This window comes from Arachis ipaensis, chromosome B03 (genome assembly GCF_000816755.2).
Source record: "Arachis ipaensis cultivar K30076 chromosome B03, Araip1.1, whole genome shotgun sequence".
NCBI classification, from domain to species: Eukaryota; Viridiplantae; Streptophyta; class Magnoliopsida; order Fabales; family Fabaceae; genus Arachis; species Arachis ipaensis.
The window spans coordinates 112064168-112073437 of record NC_029787.2 but is presented as its reverse complement, the minus strand read 5'-3'; the positions used below and the strand labels follow the sequence as shown (position 1 = coordinate 112073437).

The 9270-nt window shown below is 33.1% G+C and overlaps 1 long non-coding RNA gene across 1 annotated transcript; it reads left to right on the top strand.

Moving 5' to 3' along the window:
• On the top strand, positions 2933–4340 carry LOC110269794. Its single transcript, XR_002358554.1, has 4 exons — positions 2933–3013; positions 3221–3312; positions 3393–3751; positions 4133–4340. It is a non-coding gene; the product is annotated as an uncharacterized LOC110269794 (long non-coding RNA).

Below are 9270 nucleotides of genomic sequence, written 5' to 3'. Positions count from 1 at the left end.
AAAAACTTAGACCTGCTACTATAATCTGCCTAATTTTTCCTTAGAAAATAAATCATTTAAATATTTTCTATTTTGTTTTTTGTTAATGTGAAAAACGTAAACATATTTATCTCCATGATTATCTTTGTACTTTTTAATTTCTCATTACAACTTCGACTTCTACATTTTCAATGTTATGTACTTATGTTTACGCAAACAATCAGTGTCATCTTTTACAATATACAAAAGAAATAAATGGTACAATTTACAAACTATATATAAATATATCATGTGTACTTTCACCTAATTTTTTTAAATAAAAATGTCAATATATATTTTTAGGCTCAACATTTTTAATATTGTAGAGAGATGTATATTTTTATCATTATTTTTTTATGGTAAATTTATTCTACTCTTTTTATAATAACATGTAAATTATCTTCTATGATATGTCATTCTTTAATTGATTGTTATATTAACTATAGTTAGGCTATTTTATAATTAAATCACTTTATAAAATGGGTAGTTGTATAATTTATTAAAATATTAAAAAATGAATTTTGCTTCTTCCCCAAATCATACTTCCAGAGAATGATCTCTAATTTTCGGTAATGGCTTACGGCCTGTTGCTTCTCCTCCATTCCGTCACCATCGTTGCGCCACCCAAGCATAACCGCCTCATTGAGTGTCCCATTTTTTCCGTCTGTTGCGCCATCGCTGACCTCCAAAGCATCGCTGCTACTGTCGTCACAAGCAGTGCCGCCGTCCTCAAGTATCCTTCTCTCTCACTCGGTCTCTATTTCTGCCTTCTCTCAGCCCTTGACGACGTCGTTCAAGCACCGTCACTGTAGTTGTTGTTGTTATCACCATTCTCCTACAATCTCTTTGTTTTTGATTTTAAGCTTTTGTTATGTTTTTTCTTTGCTTTATGCAATTTAATTTGGTCAAAAACTGAGTTAATTGGATTGGAAATAGGTAATTGGAAGAATATTTGCTTACATGTTCTTTTTTATATACATAACACGACCTGTCTATTTTTTGTTTCAAGCTTTCTAAGATATATATGTTGGCATGACATTCAATGAAATCGTATTCCAAGTCTTTAGCTCTTTTAATTTATTTTAGGCTTGCTTATGTTTGGTCTTGTACTAATTTGGTGTTTTTTCTGTGTTTGGCAATGTAAATTCTATTGAGGGGGATGACATTTCAGGCAGAGGCAGAGTTTATATTCCATATTTCTATCTGACGGCTAGCATTTAGGGTTCATTCCAAAGAAGATTTGTGTTCTTCCGTCCGCAATTGAGATAATATGCTGATTCAGCTCAATAATAACAAACAGGTTCAATGACAATAATTAAAAGCAGCTGAATATTAGTTTATCATAAGTTTTCCTTTTTGTTTGACTTGGTTGCTGGCTTCGGTATTGGCAAATTGCACAGCTTTTGCAGTTCGAAGGCATCATATTTTGTGTAATTTTTGAGAACGGAAAGATATATTAGTTTGGAACTTGAAAGTTTTCTCATGGATTGGTGAAAGTAATATTGTGTTGTTTCATTTGTAATTTTAGTTGGTTCTAATTTCTAATGGGGAAAAAGAGAGAGAAAGAGAGGGTACTAGAGAGTGGTGTCTTATTTGGGGTTGCAAAAGCGTAGCCTGGGGAATAGTTGTTATTTTTGAGTCTACAATTTGTTGATAGTATAGTTTATCTATATTTATTGTAAAATGTTTCAAGGTTCAATGCATAATTTATGAAATGGCATAACAAATTACAAGTTGAATACTATATGTTTTATTTTATTTATTAACATTACTTTTGACTTTAAGTTCATATTCCATTTGCGAGATGGGTTGATATCTTTTGTCAAGAGGAGCTGTATATTTTTAAGTTTGGATCAACAGTTAGTCAGTTGTTACTGTATTTATCTTTTATTTTTTCACGGTATCTCCTAAGCGCGATATACATGGTATAGACGTCTAACCGATAATTTTCAGGTACTTAAAGTATTCTCAAGTCCTGCCTAACTAGTTGGCAGAATTCTCATGGTTCAGTCATTACCATTATTCCTCAAATTTGGAGTTATAATATGCATCAGCAATCCTAGGGTGGGCATCAATAATTTTTTTTCGACTACATTTTTTTTGTCGATATACTATTCTCTCTTATTATCTCCTTTGAAGTTGGTTGATATAAATTTACTCCACCGTCTCCCCTCCCTCCCCTGGTATACGTATATAGTTCTTTGCTATACTCAATACGATTTGAATATAGTGCAGTGTGTAACATATCTAATCAGTTCAGGAACATAAAATGTTGAGATATTGATTAAGTTTGGATTCATGACAGAAAACACTCTTTTTAAAAAAAATATATTTATGCATTTTTCATATGTATGCCTTACTTATGCATGAAAGTTTTACAAGGCCAAGTATATTTTGGTCTGGTGCCACTCTTCGAACTGAAGCTACTGGCTATGGGCTGGTAATTTTATCTTTTAATCCTTACACTTTGTGCAATGCATGTTGAGATTCGAAAATGGGTGACTATGTATGAAATGTTTCTCCCTGTTATCTTTCTCAATGACATATCCTTTTGTGGCAGTTCATATCAAATTTCTGCATATGCTTCTTCTCAATGAGATTTGAAATATTTTATTGCTTACATGTATATCTGCCAGCTTATCATTTCAAGAAAAAAAAAAGAGAGGGGGGTCATAACATGCTCATCCATTATTCCTAATTATTTTCAAGAATTATAAATAGTTTTCTCTGAAACTATTGATTCAAAAGGTCTTAAAGACAACTTTGTGATTCAACTGCAGGTTTTCTTTGCGCAGCTCATGCTTTCTGACATGAATAAAGAACTCAAAGGATTAAGGTTCGATTTTTCTTAAACTGATTTAACGCTTTCTTGATTCTAGAATACTTATCTAATTTGTTATTTCCTGCAGATGCATGGTGAGTGGTTCTGAAAAGATTGCAATGCATGTTTTGGAGAAGCTAATTGCTTATGGTGCTCTTCCCATTTCCGTATCAGGTGATTTGTTGTGTTATGATGTTAGGAGGCTACTGCACTGGCTGTGAGGCTGCATGAATTCTTTCATTCTAACAAGAACATAACCATTCACCGCACTATTTCTTGCTAGATTTAAGCTTAATACCAATCATAATTAAGAATCCTTAGTTAACTCCATTTCATTATTGTCAAGAAATATGAATATTTCTTAACAAAAGCATTTTTCAGATTCTAAAGGATATTTGGTTGATGAGGATGGATTTGACTACATGAAAAATACAATTTCTGAGAGACATCAAAGCTCAACAGAGAAGTTTGAGGTTTGTATCAATTCTATCATTAATTCATTTGTGCTTCATTTTTGTAAAATTGTACATAATTTTATGGATTTTGTTTATAGAGACTATTCAAAGACATATGCTCGGTCTAAATACTATGATGAATCAAAACCCTGGAATGAAAGGTGTGATCTTGCATTTGCACGTGCTTCACAGAATGAAATTAATCAATCCGATGCCATGAATTTTGTTAATTTAGGTTGTCGTATACTAGTAGAAGGTAGTTGTTTTTATAATATATTTTTGGGTCTTTACCCTCTTTTTCTCATTCTCATATGTAATGTAATATTATTAATAATATATACTCATGGAGCCACTTGTTGTACTAGGTTGAAACATGATTTGTACCCCGGAGGCAATTCAAGTTCTACGGAAAGCTAATATTCTTGTTGCTCCTGCAATGGCAGCTGGAGCTAGAGGGGTTAGATATTTACTTTCTTTCTCCTATGTACATTATTTTTATTATATTTATATTTTATTTGGGCTTATTCTGTAAAGTAGCCCCTTGGTGGCGTCTATGGTGTGATGCGCTTGTAGATTACTTTTTACGCAACTGCATACATATCTTATTAAGCTTTAGTCAAGCTACTCTTGAATAGCCTTATTCACACATTTATCATTTCACATATATCATTTCAAAATATAAATTTTCAAATTAAAACATCAAGTTTATATCAAATTGATTAGCATCACATTTGTAACTCCTATTTTTGTTTAGCTTATGGAAAATTTGATATCAACATTTAATTATGATGGTTGATAGAGGAACTTTTGTTTAATCTTTCGTTCTCCTTGCTTATAGGTTGTGGCTGGAGAACTTGAATTGAATCATGAATGCAGTTTGATGCACTGGTCACCTGAGGACTTTGAATCTAAATTGTAGGTGTTTCTTTTAAGTTCTTTTCATACAAATCATGTACTTTTCTTCTTAATGTGATATATAATGTTTATTTTAATCTAATATTTTGGGTATACTAATCGAATTAAACTCTATATTCTCTGATTTTATTTTGAAAAATAAATATTGTTTCCATTAAATTAAACTATACATGTATACATGTCGTGGACCTTTTAGAGTTATGAAAATAAAGAAAATATCTCCTCTAAAATTAGCAATTCTTTATGTGGGATTCTCATGGATTAAGGATTGGGCTACAATTTACTGTTATTTGCGATCAATTTGAATTGACTAGGATGCCAAAATAAATAGGCTCGATTTCTTGACTATGACATCTCACTTCTCTGTTTCTGCATATTGTAATGCAAATTGCAATGATCTAGCTTGCTATAAGTTCTTATATTTCATTATTAAGGTAGAAGATAGGTTCTTGTAATTCTGTAATTATGTACTGGAATTTTTCAACGTGTTTGGTTGGGGGATAAAAGGAGGTCTAAGTTTCGCGAATGAGTTTGATGTATACAACTTACACATGCCTCATCCATGAAAATATCCACCCGATATTTACCCCCAACCCAACATACTTATAGATTTTTTTTAATTATGTTCAATGATGTGTTTGTATTCTTGGATGCGGATTTGTTGAAATGATACAAAACCTTCAAGTTGACAATGGTTTCTTTTCTCTTTTTCTCCCCTCAAACATGGAATTCTAGTTAATACTTGTATATGCTTGTTATTATGTTACGTCTCTGGTACATAGATCAATCATCTCTTCCTTTTTGACCATTGCTCAAGCAATGACTGATCAAGGCTGTGTATAGAAGTTCATATTTTTATGCCTCTATGGAGAGAAAATCTAAATGCACTTAATAGTTGCAAGCCAAGGATCCATGCTGATAAAGTTTTATTGTCATGGACATTAAATTATCAAAGATATTTCAATGTAACATATGTAATATAAGATTTGAGACTTTAGAAAATGTTAAAGATTTAGAGGACAAGCTGTACTATTGGAGGAAACCTCTGATATAGTTTTAGTTGTACAAGAGAAAAAAAGGGTACTTGGATTATTGCCAAGAAAATGGTGATTTTCCTTCATTTATTTAACCCAAAGTTTTGTTGCTTGTTACTAACATGAGAAATATTAGGACTTTATGAAATAAAAAAAAGAAAAAAGGTTATCATTGAGCATGCTTATTTGTTTAAAAATCTTCATTAAAGTGATCATAATGTTTTATTATATACTTTGTGACCCTTTCAATGCTTTGTTCATGGGGATGATCATGCTCTTTAATTCTAGGAGGATCTGTGTTATTTATGAGATTGTTGTGTGCTCCTTTACAAAGGAGAGTATGAAACTATTATTTTTAGTGGACTTCGGAATTACAATTCACACGAAACCAATCTCATAGAAAGGGGTCTTCGACAAGATGGAAAGGGGTCTTCGACAAGGTGACCCTCTGTCTCCTTTTCTGTTTGTACTAGTTGTTGATGTCCTTTATAGAATGATCGGTGAGGCGGTAAGGAATGGACGTATCTCTCCTCTCTTGGTTGGTCGGGATGACATTGAGTTGTCCCACTTGCAGTTTGCAGATGATACTATCCTGTTCTGTCCTACTGAGGAGGCCACTATCAGGAACTACAAACGATTATTGCGATGTTTCGAGATGATATTTGGGTTGAGCATTAACTTTGAGAAATCAAGCTTTATTCCAGTTAACTGTGACCAACGATGGACATGAAAGATGTGTAGTTTGTTGGATTGTAAGGAGGCGACGCTACCGGTTAGGTACCTGGGCATTTCTCTGGGAGCGAATCCGAGACTGGTGAAGACATGGAAACCAGTAATTGATAAGGTGGAAGAAAAGCTTAGTCTGTGGAAAGCAAAGACACTCAATAAAGTGGGTAAGCTGGTTCTCATTAAGTCTGTTCTTAATAGTCTACCTATTTACTATCTCAGTTTATACAAGATGCCTAAGGCAGTGGCGGAGAAGTTGATTTCACTACAAAGATGGTTCTTGTAGAGTAAAGAGGATGGGAGGAATGGGATGCCGCTTGTGAAATGGGATCTTGTGATGGCGCCAAAAAAAGCAGGTGGTCTGGGGGTTAGGGATGTAGTGGCTCGGAATACAGTCTTATTGTTCAAGTGGTGGTGGAAATTTTTGAAAGAGGACTGCCCCCTATGGAAGAAAGTGGTTTGCTCCTGTAATCATATGAATCTGTCTGAGATGCTGAGTGTCCAGCCTATGCCTACGAGAGGGGGTCCTTGGAAGGATATATGCCTTTTACAAATCAGGGAGCCACATGTGAGAGAGAAGATGATCATCGGCTTGTCTATGGATCTGGAGAATGGCAGAACAATCCAGTTCTGGGAGGATACATGGTTACCTAGTGGAGCGTTATAGGATGTGTTCCCACAACTTTTCTCGGTCTCAAACCTTAAAAGATCTATTATAGGGGATTGTGGGTTTTGGGATGGGATGGAGTGGATTTGGACTTTCCAATGGCGGAGAGAGTTATTCTAATGGAAGTTGGAGCTAGTAAACCAACTTCATGAGAGGTTACACTCGGTTAGGCCAATAAATGAGAGAGAGGATAGAGTAGTATGGAAATTTGATAGGTCAGGTATTTTTTCAACTAACTCTTTTGTGCATGTGTTGCAAGCGGAAATTCTTCCAGAGGAAATCCTTAGCTATAGCTTCACTAGTTCTATTTGGAGAGGGTTCGTCCCACCAAGAATTGATTTGTTTGCTTGATTTGTGTTGGTTGGCCGGGCGACTACTAAGGATCGACTGTGTAGATTAGGGGTCCTTGACCAGAATAATAATATGTGTGTTTTATGTTATAAGTCTGTAGAGTCTTCCTTTCATTTGTTTATTGGTTGTGAGATTACTTGGCAGATGTGGTGTGCTTGGCTATTTGCTCTTGGGAGGGTTTGGACATTGCCAGGTTCACTAAAGCAACACTTTGAAAGTTGGACAAATGTTTCAGTGCGAAAGATTGAGAGAAAGCGGTGGGTCATTGGTTTCTTTGCAGTTATTTGGACAATTTGACAAGAAAGGAATGCTAGGATCTTCAAAAATCAGGCCTCAGATGTGGTGGACATTATAAGCAGGTCTTTCAGTTTTTCTGATGAATGGATTGGGGATGCACCCTGTGGTTGTTGATGGCAATGCCGAAGATGACTTGGGGTTACTAGGTTTTCTTAGGTCTTTGACGTGTTTGTTGTTATCTGGTTTTTTATAATTTTGGTGGGATATCCTAATTTTAGTCTCCTTCATATTGATCTGTCTTGCATAATAACTCTCTTTCAATTAATGAAATTATCTTCTAATAAAAAAAAGGACTTGCTAATGTTTAATAAGACTATTTAAGTTATAAACACACTGTGGTTAGTATATCTCATTTTTATTAATAATTTAAAATTTAATTATAATGCAATATCAGTGAAAAATATATTTTACACAATTGTGTAATTACATTTTGTTCTTAGATAATTATTTATATGGTCAATGTAGAAGATGGTTACTATTTTCGCTAATGTGGTGTTACATAGTTGAATGTGTATATAAAACTATTTTATATTAACAGTGCATCAAAATTAAATTCAATAATTTAATCTCAACCAAATAGAACATAAATTTGGTAGTAGTTCATTATATGTACTACTCAATTCATTTGTTATTATAAGTACTAAGCAATTTCATTTGTTTGTTATAAATGCAATTTATATTTTTTTAAAAAAAATAGAACCTTTCAAAATTCTAAATAGAAATCACTTGTTAGATAAAATGAGATAATAAAACCCATTATTCATTCAAGAGTTAGTAACATGCCATGCCACATTATTTTCTAAACATTTTTCAAGAGGGAAATAAGAAACAATCTTAAAATTCGAGGTTCAATTATCCCATTCCAAACTTCTAAGAAATTTAAATTTCAAGCATGTAGAATAGAAAGTAAATAAAAAGAGAAAACAAAAAATTGTAAGTTCCTTAACAGAATCATTTTTACATTGATACACACATTCACAATGGACCAAATGCATCTAATTTCTTTTACTTCAAATTCATGAGTTTAATGTTTGTGCATCCATAAGCTACTAATGCTTTTATAAAAATTCAAGGGTGACAACTGACAACTACGAACAAAAATGATTTATCAGATTAAAATCTGCCTTTAGTGAAAGGAAATGTCACACATCTAACATTTTGTGATGAATACTCATTTCCTCCTAAATAACATCATTGAACCAAATACTTTTGTATCCTACAAGGATCGCAGAAAATCCCTAAAGTCGGCAAGTTGAACTGTAAAACAATGCCTGCTAGTGCTGCGTACATAGTTTAACTAGCTCTTTTGGAAGAATGTGTGGATGAATAAGATTTTTCGGCCAGGTAATATTCAAGCATATCCTCTTCATCAACTGCCATGACGCAAATCAAACATCAGTTTCTATTCTTGTTTATAAATAATATAAAAAATAATTTTTTTCAAGAAAAGTAGTTTGATTCCGATGGGAAGGAAGAATCAGAGACCTTCAAAATTGTCATAATCAAAATCAATATCCTCTTCTTCCTCTTCTTTAGATTCCTCATTGATAGTTGCTGCACCTTTTTGTAAGGGGGAAAAAATACCTGGTATTATTTATATAGTTACAAAGTTTAAGGAGAATTATTGACAAGTATCGGTAGAGGCGGTATTTACAAATTAATTAAGATTGTGATTAGTATCATGATATTTAAGATTCAAACATATTCAAGTGTCATTAATCTTGGTATGTAGTGAACCAGTGGATACGGCTTAATTTTAACCAAGTCATTCTTAACTTCTCTTAGTTTGAAGAGTTGAAGTACCAAGATAAATTTTTTGTTTTTTCAGATTGCTAGCAGATCTTTTCTGTTACAATATCTTATCCTACTAGCATTTTTTATATGATTAAATATTAAATAATTAAGGTTCACTTGATCATATACTTTTAGTTATTAAAGGGAACTTAGATGCTTGATTTGAAGAAATTATGAGAGTATAAAATTCAG